We start from the raw sequence: 13,926 nt of genomic DNA on the forward strand, positions 1-13,926 counted from the left end.
AAAGGTTTGGACCAGTCGGGTGATACCATAATGGGCGCATTCGTAAGTTTCTTTTTCAGAATAGAGAAAGCATTTAGACACTCGTCGTTGAAAACGAATGTACTGTCTTTCTCAAGAAGTTTAGTCATGGGTCGAGCGATTTTGGAAAAGTCCTTTATGAATCGCCGATAGAATCCCGCATGACCAGGAAACTACGAATTCCTTTAACATTAGTTGGAGGAGGAAGTTTTGAAATAACGTCGATCTTAGCTTTGTCTACTTCCATTCCAGCTCGAGAAATCTTGTGTCCTAAAACAATGCCTTCCTTCACCATGAAGTGGCATTTCTCCCAGTTTAAAACAAGATTTGATTCTTCACAACGAATTAGCATTCGTTCAAGGTTTGAGAGACATGAGTTGAAGGAGTCTCCAAAAACAGAGAAATCGTCCATAAATACTTCTATACTTTCTTCAATCATGTCATGAAAAATTGCCATCATACACCTTTGGAAGGTACCTGAGGCGTTGCATAATCCGAATGGCATTCGTCGGTAGGAAAAAGTACCAAATGGACAAGTAAATGTGGTCTTGTCTTGGTCTTTTAGATCAATTGGGATTTGAAAATAACCGGAGAATCCATCAAGGAAACAGTAGTAATCTTTTCCCGTCAAACGTTCTAGCATTTGGTCGATAAATGGTAACGGGAAATGATCTTTCCTCGTGGCGTCGTTTAGACGACGATAGTCTATACAGACTCTCCACCCAGTGACTATTCTTGTAGGAACGAGTTCATCTTTATCATTTAGAATAACAGTCGTACCTCCTTTCTTGGGTACTACTTGTACAGGACTTACCCACGGGCTATCAGATATAGGGTAAATTAACCCAGCATCAAGTAATTTGATAACCTCTTTTTTGACAACTTCCTTTATGTTAGGGTTTAACCTCCGTTGCCTTTGTACCACGGGTTTAAAATCTTCTTCCATTAGGATTTTGTGAGTACAATAAGCAGAGTTAATCCCAGGAATATCAGTTGTTTTCCAGGCAATTGCCTTTTTGTGGGTTTTTAAAACAGACATTAACCTACCCTTTTCGTCATCGGAAAGTTTTGATGAAATTATGACGGGTAATTGTGATGTTCCTGGAGATAAGCATACTCCAAATGTTCCGGGAGTTCTTTAAGCTCCAAGGTGGGTGGTTCTTCCAAGGAAGATTTTATCCGGAACCTATTACCATCGGTAATTTCTTCAAAAGGTTCATCTTCCCCGGGAATTTCTTCTTCTACATATTCTTCATCAGTGAATACCTTCAACAGCTCGTCTAACTCTATATCGACGTCAAAATCTTCACCTTCACCCAGCGGGGTAAAATCTGAGGTGTCGACATTTAATAGTTCTTGTAGTTCTTCCTCAATACAACAATCAACAATGTCTATTTGAAAACATTCATCATCAGGAGACATAGGGTGTTTCATAGCCTTATCTATGTTCAATATAATTCTATCCTCCCCCACACCTAAGCTGAGATTTTTCTCTTTTACGCGCACAATTGCATCTGCAGTATTTAGAAAGGGACGCCCTAGAATTAGGGGAACCTTACTATCTTCTTCCATTTCAAGAACAACTAAATCAGCAGGAAAGATTAAGTGATTTACTTTAACCGGTACGTTTTCAGCAATGCCAATAGGATAGTTGTAAGTTCTATCAGCTAATCGTATACACATCCTGGTTGGTTTTAAATCACCTAAGTTCAATTTTAAGTACAAAGAGTGAGGCATAAGGTTAATGCTCGCTCCTAAATCAGCTAATGCATCATACATTACTGAATCTCCCATTAGATAAGGAATGATGAAACTTCCAGGATCTCCAAGTTTTGGTGGCAAATTTTTCTTTTGTAAAATTGCCGAGCATTCCTCATTAAGGAATGTGGTTGAAACTTCTGCATATTTTCCTTTGTCAGCTATGAGATCTTTGATAAATCTTCCATAATTCGGCATACCCGCAAGAACATCTACAAGCGGTACATTTATACAAATTTGCTTAATCATGTCAGCAAATTTGTTGTATTGTGCTTGTAATTTATCTTTCTTCAAACATTGCGGATATGGAATTTGAGGTTTGTATACCTTCAATTGTGGTTGATTTTGAGTCTTTGGTGCACTTGTGGTTGGCATCGTATTTTCTTCCACCACAGGTTTGTTTTCTTTTGAAACAGAAATAGGAGCATGAGGGTTTGGAATATCGGGGTTAATGGTTAACCCGCTTTTCGTAGTTATGGAATTAACTTGCGAAAAATTGCTTGAATTTTGAGTTTCCTTGCCCTTCGGGTTTGGTTGTGTGTTGGATGGTAAAGTTCCTGATTGCCTTTCAGCAAGCAATTGGGATATTCTTCCCATATCTCTTTCAAGGTTTTGAATTGATGCTTGATGATTCCTTTGCACTTGCTCGTTTCCCGTTTGGACTTGATGTAATTGTCTCTTCACTTGCTCATTCGTTTCTGATTGACTTTTGACAAAATTCATCATAACTTCTTCAAAGTTAGATTTCTTCTCTACTGGCTGTGTGTTATGATTTTGTTGTTGATATGTTAATTGAGGTAACGGTTGTTGTTGGAAATTTTGTTGAGGTGGAAATGGAGGTTGGTTTCTATTGAAAAAGCCAGGTGGTCCATTTCTTTGAAAAGCAAAATTCTTCGGGTTTTGATATCCTGGGTTTGCAGGTTGATAATTAGAATTCCCTCTTTGAAAATTGCCTTGTCTTTGATTGGCCATAAAATTAACTTGTGCTACTGAGTTCATTGGCCGATCATTGATATCACAATCTTTCGTGAAATGTGGTTGTCCACAGAGTTCACAGCCTACTTGCAATGCTAAAACTGTTGAATTTAGTTTCTCCATTTCTCTTCCAAACTTTTTGAATTAATTCGACAGTGAAGCTATGGTTGTGTTGTTGTCTTCATTTTCTTTAAGGCTTGCCACCGTCCTTCTAGGTTGTTGATCTCTAGACGGTGTCCATTCAAAAGTATGAACTGACATGTCTTCTAACATGTCATACGCTTGATTTGGTGATTTGTACATAAATACTCCTCCAGCGGAGGAATCTAATATACCACGAGTATGTTCATCAATACCACGATAAAAAGTTTATACTATTTGCCCTTTTTGCAATCCGTGTTGCGGACAATTTCGTAACATTCTTTTCAATCTTTCCAATGCATCATAAAGAGTTTCATCCGCCTTTTGTTTAAAAGTGGTGATTTCAGTTCTAAGTCCTTCGGCTTTTGCCGGTGGGAAAAATCGGGTAATGAATTTATCTCTTAATTCGTTGAAAGTTGTGATAGAATCAGGTTTTGATGCTTTCAACCATGCTTTTGCGTCTCCGATTAACGAGTATGGAAAAGTTCTTAACTTAGATGCAACTGAAGAAACATCTTTGTTTTTATACAGTTCACATAAATCTTCAAAAGCTTCTAGATGTTCTATCGGATTATTATTAAGTCTTCCCTCGAATTGATTCTCACGAACCATGTGCACAAATTGCCCCTTGACTTCCCAGTTTTCAGCCTCAATTTCAGGTCTTCTTATAGGTGCAAGAGCGAGAGGAGGAGCAGTTTGTCTGGTATTCCACATTGGCAGGTCATTTGGATCAGGTGTTATTTCAGCCATTTCTTCTTTAATGACGATGGTTTTAGGTTCAGTTTTGATTTCTGGTTGACCACTAGTGTTTCCTACTTGTTTTTTGATATTTTTCGGTGTTTTCGGTTTACTAGTACGACCTAATTTTTTTTGTTTTTCCTGTTTTAATCTTTTAATCAAGCCTCTTTCAGGTTCTGGATTAAGTGCAACGAGTTTAGGATTTCCTGAATGGGTCATACAATTACTAAATTGTATGTAGTCTTGAAGGATTTATTCACTAAGTGTATAAACATTGAACTTTCTTGAAAATGAATTTTCACAAAAGGATCGAATAACATAAAAACAATGATAAAAACCTTTAAACAAACAGATTTTTCTTCTGATTTTGCCCACGTTTCGAATAGCCAAAAGATGTAGCAGAGGGGCAGGATTCGTTTGGTCCCAATATAATTGGGTAATGTTTGGCTCCAATAACCCAGTCCACGTACAAATCCAACTACTACTACGAATCAGAAAAATTATCTATTTATTTAACTGCCAACTTTCCCCGGCAGCGGCGTCAAAAAGTTGATGTGCGTGATCGTGTCCTTTTATTTTGAACGGATTTGAATTTATTTTATTACACGAATTGGTTGTGATTATATGGCCTTTTTATGATTTCGGATTGATTTCACACATATAGGCAACTTTGTCCTATCCGTATAGTAATATTTTATTTGGTAAATCCGGTTCGTTCCACAGGGAAATGGAGTTTTCAAGATTTTTAATTACTAAAAGTTAAACTATTTAAAAGGGGGGTTTTGGATTAGGCTTTACTACTTAATTGAACGAAATTTAAATTTAACTAAAATGAAATAACTAAATTAACGAAAGTAAAAATATAATTTATACTAATTTCACAAAATAGAAGAAAAGGTTTTTCATGACAATATAGTAAAATCGTAAAAAGTAATTAAAATTTACTATATGGTAAAAAGTAATACGGTAAAAAGTAAATAAAATTTATCTATGTAGTAAAAAGTGAAATTGATGAGATTTAAAATAAAGTAAAGTAGTGGCTACTAAAATATGTCCCCTCTGAATTATGGATTGTTTTTAAGTCCGATTACGATGTTTTAATATATATCCTTATATTTTATCTTTCGATTTATAAAGATTTAATTAACTAAAATTAAATCTAACCTTCGTTAGATCTCATTTTAGCGAATTAAATTATACCCCGAATATTCAAATTGAGATTTAATCCAATTTTAACTTTCGTTAATACCAAAATTATAACGGTCTTCCCTTTTTATAATTACACGATTATATAAACTATAATATTACCCAAACCACCGAATCACACTTCTAAATTGTTGTCAATAATTTGTCCATATGTCCGTCTAGATCACTGAGGTGTTGAAGCACAATTTATGTAAATTTAATTAACTTTCGCTTATCAATTTAATAAATTATGTGATAGGGGTGAAAATATTAAATTATATAACAATGGGTCGGTGATTAAACTTAATATTAAATAGTCAAAGTTACATCATAATATTATAATATGGTTCAATCCATTTGTCCAGAGGTTCTACATTTTAGTCACCACTATGGGTATTTAGTTGGACATTATAACGGTATGAAAATATAAATTATATAAAGTGGACATGGGTACAATAATAATAATAATAATAATAATAATAATAATAATAATAATAATAATAATAATAATAATAATAATAATAATAATAATAATAATAAATGATAACAATAATAAAAATAAATAACTATAATAACGACGATAACAATAAAAATAACAACAACAATAATAATAATAACAATAGTAATAATAATGATAATAACGATACTTAAATATAATAAAGTTGGGACGTGGAGACTTACAGCGAGTTGGAATGGTAAAAAGTGATATTAATAGCGTAGCATTACACGGACAGAGCTTCGACTTAAAACTCGTAAATTAAATATTACAACACCCAAACTAAACTTAACTTTAAACTTTAAAATAATAAATTATAAATATAAATATAATTATATTATGAGACAGATTGAGAATGGATGTGTATTAGAAAAAGAGATGTGTCCTTTTATTCGACAGATTGAATCGCCTTTTATAGGCATTTGTCCAACTTTTTGCTTCCATGCAATCGCATGAGTTTTACTCATGCTGGCCATGCGATCGCATGGCCTCGTGATCCAGCTCATATTGCCTTGTTTTCTAGCTTGTCGACATATTTATTAAATATATATATAATATATATAATTTATAGTAATTACATATATATTATATAATATTCTTGTGCATAGTTGACTCGTAATTTTGGCGCTGATGTTTTGTACGTTTACGCCCGGTTTATGTCTCGGTCCCGGTTTCTCGAACGCATTTTCGTATAATTTAATATCGTGTACTTTGCGTTCCGCGTCTTGTACTTCTGTCAATTTTTAAACATTTTTCTTCGATAAATTAAACCACTTGGAGTGTAACTTGTACGTTTGAGCATTTTGGACGTTTTTTGCTTTCAAATCTTTGTTTTCGTCTTTAAATCTTCTTTTTTGAGCGATCTTCGTCTTTCGTCTTTGCACTTATTTATTTAAACAATTACAACTAAAAATAAGGAAATTACAATTAAAAACATTACATAAAGGAACAATATTGCGTCTAAATATATGTTCGTTTGGAGCAATATCACGTGTCTCTTAGCTCTGGAAACTCAGCTGGTTTCGAGGCTAAACGTCTGGAGCGTCGCACTGGAGGAGCTGGTGGTGCCGTACTAATGTCCTTCTCAACACTCTCAAGGATCATACGCCTTGGACCTAACTGTCCTGTAGATGGCCTAAACTGATCTGTGCTGCTCTCCGATAAGTAAACTCCGGGAGTCCTCCTCCTGTGAACTGGAATGCAATAAGAAGCTCCTGAACTTGGCATTTTGCCTGAATACATTTAACAAACTTGTAAGTAATAAGCGCAAGTATGGCTCTTAGGGTTAGTGCATAGAGGTAATATTTTAGTAGACTGAAAATAATTAATAAAATAAAAAGGATAAGCAAGGGGTGCCTCCCAAGAGCGCTTTGTTTATCAAGTCGTTTGAGCTCGACTTTTCCTGCCAGATCTTCAGAATGAATCAAAGGAGAAGAGCTGCTCCTCCTTGTCTTGGTCTTCTAGATAAGCTTTTAATCGGTGACCATTGACTTTGAAGTTGCCAGTGGGTCCTTCTAATTCCACGGATCCATGTGGAAAAGCATGTATAACTTTGTATGGCCCACTCCATCTTGATCTGAACTTTCAGCAAACTTCTTGAATCGAGAATTAAAGAGTAGAACTTTATCTCCAGGGCCGAACTTTGTAGGTATCAGTTTTGCATCGTGTGTCAGCTTCGTTCGTTCCTTGTATATATATGACATCTCGTAAGCTTGGTCTCTTAATTCATTGAGTTCATTCATCTGCAACTTTCGATGCCTAGCAGTTACTGAAGGATCGAGGTTACAGGTTTTCAGTGCCCAGAGAGCTTTATATTCTAGTTCTAGCGGAAGGTGACAGGCTTTTCCATAGATCATGCGGTAGGGTGTAGTTCCTAGAGGATTCTTGTAAGCAGTCTAGAATGCCCACAGAGCATCGTCTAGTTTCTCGGCCCATTTATTTCCATGATGGCCGACGGTGCATTCTAGAATTCTCTTGAGTGCTCTGTTAGTGACCTCTACTTGTTCGTTAGTCTGAGGATGATAGGCAGTGGACATTTTGTGGGTAACTTCGTATTGTTGCATCACTTTCATAAACTGGGTGTTACAGAAGTGTGTGCCTCTATCACTTATAATAGCGCGGAGAGCTCTAAATTGGCAGAAGAGTCTCTTCAGGAAGTTGGTGATGACCTTGGCATCATTGGTTGGAAATACTTGGGCTCCGACCCATCTGGAGACATAATCTACTACTACGAGGACATATTCCTTCCCATTAGACTTAGGGAATGCCCCCATAAAGTCTAATCGCTATATATCAAAAATCTCGCAAGCTTGGATATTAGTCCGAGGCATCTCATTCTTCATAGAGATAATACCTTGCCTTTGGCATGCGTCGCAATGCTTTACAAGCTCTTGCACATCTTGAAATAAAGATGGCCAATAAAATCCTGATTCGTAGACTTTTCTTACGGTTAAGTTTGCTCCATGATGACCTCCAGTTGGTCCGTGGTGACATTGGTGAAGATTCCCTGCTGCTTGTTTCTCATCTACGCACCTCCTGATTATCTGATCAGGGTAAATTCTAAACAGGTACGGATCTTCCCAGTAGTAGTTCTTAGCGTCCCTGAAGAACTTCCTTCTTCGGGATGGGCTCATTCATTTCTGTACTACTCCAGCAACTAGGTAGTTGGCTATGTCAGCGTACCAAGGGGTATCAGTAAGTTGTCTCTGATATCTTGTTCAGCAAGTTGTTCCATTGCTGGGTTCTCCAAACTACTAAGATGATCTGCTGCGACGTTCTCTGCTCCTTTCTTATCTTTGATCTCAATATTGAATTCTTGTAGGAGTAAGATCCATCGTAGGAGTCTTGGTTTAGCATCTTACTTAGGGTGTGTTTGGACGAAAGTAGCTGGAGCTGGAGCTTATAGCTGGAGCTTATAGCTGAAGCTGGAGCTTATGAGCAGGAGCTGGAGCTGGAGCTTATTTTTGAAGCTGGTAGCTGGAGCTTATTATATTTTATAAATGTTTGGTAAACTAGCTGGAGCTTATTTTTCAGTTCATAAGCTCTACTTTTTTTCATAAGCTACTACAAGTAGCTTATTTTTTCAGAGCTTATGATTTTCATAATCTTTACTTTTTTTTGTCTACCAAACGAAGCTTATGACTTGGAGCTTATTAAAGTCATAAGCTCAAGCTCTCATAAGCTTCCATAAGCTCCAATAAGCTACGCGCCAAACAAACCCCTAGTGAATAGATATTTAAGGGCTGAGTAATCTGTGTAAACCGTAGTTTTGGACAGGTTGATATAGGAACGGAATTTGTCGAAGGCAAAAACTACGGCTAGCATCTCCTTTTCCGTGGTGGTGTAATTCTCTTGGGCTCCAGATAAGGTTTTGCTGGCGTAATAGATTGGATGAAAGTGTTTATCTTTCCGTTGTCCGAGTACATCTCCAACTACGAAGTCGCTTGCATCACACAAGATTTCGAATGGTAAGCTCCAATCAGGAGCAATCATGATAGGCGCATGTGTGAGCTGTTCCTTCAGATAGTTGAATGCTTGCACACATTCTTCACTAAAGATGAACGGAACTTCCTTTCCAAGGAGATGAGTAATAGGTCGAGTGACCTTTGAAAAATCTTTGATGAAATGTCGGTAAAAATCGGTGTGTCCAAGGAAACTCCTTACCCTTTTACTGTGGTAGGTTCTGGAAGTTTAGCTATGGTCTCAATCTTAGCCTTATCGACTTCTATTCCTGATTTTGAAATCTTATGTCCTAAAACTATACTTTCTTTCACCATGAAGTGACATTTTTCCCAAGTTAGAACTACATTCGAATCTTTACACCATGTGAGCATCTTGTCAAGGTTAGAAAGGCACGAATCAAAGGTTCTACCAAAGACTGAGAAGTCATCCATGAAGACTTCCATACATCGCACAATCATGTCGTGGAATATAGCTGATAATGCTAAAACCAAACATATATTTCATAGCATTATCCCTCAAGAAAGACAAACTTTTAGTTGCAACTGTTCTATTTACAAGTGATATTCGTTTAAATAATAAAAGGTGAAGACAAAAGACAAATTCGACAAATTGAAGACGCAAACGACCAAAAAGCTCAAAAGTACAAAGTACAATTAAAGTGGTTCCAATTATTGATGAGAAACGTCCCAAATTACAAGAGTATAAGATTCGAAACGCAAAATACAAGATATTAAATTGTACGCAAGGACGTTCGAAAATCCAGAACCGGGACTAAAGTCAACTCTCAACGCTCGATGCAACGGACAAAAAATTACAAGTCAACTATGCACATAAATATAATATAATATTTAAATAATTCTTATAATTATTTATATATTATATAATATATTATAAAAACCGTCGGCAGAAGAAACAACAACATGTGAGTTGGAAAAAGAGGCCATGCGATTGCATGGCCTGGAAGGCAAAAAGCCATGCGATCGCATGGCAGTAGGTGACAGGCCTGATCTATAAATTTCGCAGTTTTTGAGCACAAAAACACATCTTTTTCTTTCCTTTCTATCATACGTAAACATATATATATATATATATATATATATATATATATATATATATATATATATATATATATATATATATATATATATATATATATATATATATATATATATATATATATATATATATATATATTTTAATTTTAATTTTAATTTTAAATTCTAATAATAAGGGTATGTTAGCGAATGTTGTAAGGGTGTAAGTCGAAATTCTGTCCGTGTAACGCTACGCTATTTTTAATCACTGTAAGTTATGGTTAATGTTATTTTTAATTTAATGTCTCGTAGCTAAGTTATTATTATGCTTATTTAATACCGAAGTAATCATGATGTTGGACTAAAAATATTAAGATTGGGTAATTGGGCTTTGTACCATAATTGGGGTTTGGACAAAAGAACGACACTTGTGGAAATTAGACTATGGGCTATTAATGGGTTTTATATTAACTAAACGATACCTCGTTAAATTAATATATAGACTTACAATTTGACGTATTTATATATAACCACATACGCTTGACTAGGTACGGTGGGCGGGATATCTATAAATACCAATAATTGTTCATTTTACCGGACATGGAACTGGATTAATAGTTAATAGACTTGTTGAAATAGGGGTGGATTACATTCAAGGGTAATTGGTGTAATTGTTAACAAAGTAGTAAAACCTTGGTTTACACGCAGTCGATAACCTGGTGTATTCATTAAACAAAGTATTAAGACCTTGTTATAATTCGAATCCCCAATTAGTTGGAATATTTGACTTCGGGAATAAGAATAAATTGACGAAGACTTTCACACTTTATATTTATGCCTGATGGACTATTATGGACAAATCCGTATGGACATATCGAATAATCCAGGATAAAGGACAATTCACCCATGGGAATAAACTAAAAATAAACACGTCAAACATCATGATTACGGAAGTTTAAATAAGCATAATTCCTTTATTTTCATATTTAATTGCACTTCTAATTATTGCACTTTTATTTATTGTCTTTGTATTTAATTGCACTTTTAATTATCGTTCTCTTTAATTATCGCAATTTTATTTTATCGCACTTTTATTTATCGCAATTTCATTATCGTTATTTACTTTACGCTTTAAATTAAGTCTTTTTATTTATTTAATATTTTACATTAGGTTTTAACTGCGAATAAAGTTTTAAAAATTGACAAACCGGTCATTAAACGGTAAAAACCCCCTTTTATAATAATAATATTACTTATATATATATTTGTATTTTTATAAGTTAAAACTAATATAGCGTTAAGCTTGTTTAAGTGTATCCCTGTGGAACGAACCAGACTTACTAAAAACTACACTACTATACGATTAGGTACACTGCCTATAAGTGTTGTAGCAAGGTTTAGGTATATCCATTCTATAAATAAATAAATATCTTGTGTAAAATTGTATCGTATTTAATAGTTTTTCCAAGTAAAATATAAGCTATTTCATATACACCTCGCATAACATCAAGTATTTTTGGCGCCGCTGCCGGGGAACAATTCTGCTTAAACGCCGAAAGTACAACGCTATATAAAAAAAAGATTTTTATTAACTTTTAAGTTTACTTTTATAAAAATTCTCTTTTGTAAAAATACGTTTTAAATAATATATTCAAAAATATAAAAAGAAAAACAAAAAAAATTATATATTTTTAATAGTTTGTTAAATATTTAAGAGTTATAAAGTTTCTTTATTTTTATTTTTAAGTTTGTAAAAATATAAATTTTATTTAAATATTTTGTATTAATTTAAAACAAAAAATTAAAACCAAAAAAAATATATATATATATAAAACACTCGGCCCGATTACTGTAGCAGCCCAGACTGTGGCCCGTAACCCTAGCTCATGCGATCGCATGAGCCCGAAGGTAAAAACTCATGCGATCGCATGAGGGTACCTGACACGCCACATTTGACTTTTAACAGCAATCATTACGGAGTAATTATTATTATTATTATTATTATTTATTTAAAACCCTAATTAGGGTTAGTATTTTAAATTGTTTAATTTTAGTTTTTAGATTTAATTTGTATTTTTAGTTTTAGTTTTTATTAATATATAAAATTGATGGTTTTATTAAATAAATATTATAAAAATAATATTTTTATAAAAAATTGTATTTTTTACAACTTTAAGATTATTTTTATATTTTGTAACTTTTAATTTGTTTTAGCGTAATATTTGTATTTTTCGCTCGTATTTAGTTTTAAATTCTAGTTTTTGCCATAGTATTTTTATTTCTAGATTTTTAGGCTTTGCCGTAAAATCCCTTAAGTGCTTTTTCTTTAGACTAAGATTTAGGTGCTTTAGAATTTTGCGACGCCTTTTTAAGTTTTAGTATCTTTTTATGTTATTTCCATTTGGGATATAATATTTCTTTTAAGCTTTAATATTTTTAGACGCAACTTTTAATTCTTAGTTTTTAGTTCCTTTTTAAGTTTCGACGCGCTACTTTCTTATTTTTATTTTTCGACGCCTATTATTTTTCGCCTTTTATTTTTCGACGCTTTTCGACGCGCTCTTTTTCTTTCTTATTTCTCGCCGATCTAGTTTTTAGGACTTAGATTTTTTTTTTCTATTTCTTATCTAAAATTTCTTTAAATTTAAACGAAAAATTATTTTAAGTAGTTAAATTGATAGACATCAAAATTTTCTGGTTCGTAGTAATAGTTGGATTTGTACGTGGACCGGGTTATTGGAGCCAAACAGTACTCAATTATATTGAGACCAAACGAATCCTGCCCCTCTGCTGCATCTTTTGGCTATTCGAAAGTGGGCAAAATCAGAAAAGTCTATTAATTTGATCACTTATATAAGTTTTCTTATTTTTATAACTAATAGGATATTCAGTGAATGCACCGAGCAAAATGTTCACCACCTTTTGTACGTTCACCACCTGTAACTCGATCAAGACATCTAGCAAATATTGTCGCCGTCGATTTTTCTTTAGAATCGTCATCTAGTCGACCAAGTACTCCAATTCAAATTTCCGATAATCCATTTTTTGAACCCGACATCACAATTGAGAATCCGGAGAATATTCAGGGACAATTCATAGATCCTGAAACATTAATCTTTCCTGAGGAACCACCAATCATTCAAACGGAGATTGTCGAGGAACGAACCATTAAAGCAGAATCCTCTAGTGATTCAGATTCAACAAATTCAATCATGGAGAATCCGGAACCTCTAAGTATGGAAGACCGAATGAGAGCTAAACGCACTGGCCAAGGTCATGCAATTACTCAACCAGACATTAATGCGCCAGATTATGAAATCAAAGGACAAATCCTACACATGGTAACAAATCAATGCCAAGTGGAGGATGAACATCTTCGTACCTTTAATGAACATGTTATTTAAAATAAGAGAAGTGGAGGATGAACAGATATATCTCATGTTATTTCCCTGAACTTTAAAGGGAGAAGCCAAAGATTGGTGAAAATCGTTACCTGAAGGGGCGATTGATACATGGGACGTTTTAGTTGAAAATTTTCTTAAACAATTCTTTCCGGCATCTAAAGCCGTGAGACTTCAAGGAGAAATTGTTACGTTCACACAGAAGCCAAATGAAACTCTATATGAAGCATGGACAAGATTTGGAAAGTTATTAAGAGGATGTCCGCAACATGGTTTAGACACTTGTTAAATAGTACAAATATTCTACCAAGGATGCGACATCACTACAAGGAAAGACATCGATATAGCAGCTGGTGGTTCCATTATGAAGAAAACAGCAACTGATGCTTACAAAATTATTGATAACACTGCTTCCCACTCACATGAGTGGCACCAAGAAAAAGACATCGTTAGATCATTTAAAGCAGCTAGAGCAGATTCTAGCCATGACTTTGATTCCATTTCTGCAAAGATAGATGCTGTCGAGAGACGAATGAAAAAGATGACTAAAGATATCCACTCAATAAGAATTAGTTGTGAGCAGTGTGGAGGACCACATTTGACAAAAGATTGTCTCAGTATTGAATTAACAATGGAACAAAGAGAGAATGTTTCATATATAAACCAAAGGCCTGGAAATAATTATCAGAATAATTATCAACCGCCAAGACCGATCTAC

General features: G+C 34.4%; 2 non-coding genes across 2 annotated transcripts; one reads left to right on the plus strand and one right to left on the minus strand.

Moving 5' to 3' along the window:
* Positions 1–3,142: 3,142 nt before the first annotated feature.
* Positions 3,143–3,249, plus strand: LOC139895512 (small nucleolar RNA R71). The gene has a single exon (XR_011775948.1). It is a non-coding gene; the product is annotated as a small nucleolar RNA R71 (small nucleolar RNA).
* A 10,128-nt stretch (positions 3,250–13,377) lies between these two features.
* LOC139894995 (small nucleolar RNA R71) lies at positions 13,378–13,484 on the minus strand. The gene has a single exon (XR_011775467.1). It is a non-coding gene; the product is annotated as a small nucleolar RNA R71 (small nucleolar RNA).
* Positions 13,485–13,926: the final 442 nt, after the last annotated feature.

Source organism: Rutidosis leptorrhynchoides, chromosome 2 (assembly GCF_046630445.1).
Source record: "Rutidosis leptorrhynchoides isolate AG116_Rl617_1_P2 chromosome 2, CSIRO_AGI_Rlap_v1, whole genome shotgun sequence".
Taxonomy (NCBI): Eukaryota; Viridiplantae; Streptophyta; class Magnoliopsida; order Asterales; family Asteraceae; genus Rutidosis; species Rutidosis leptorrhynchoides.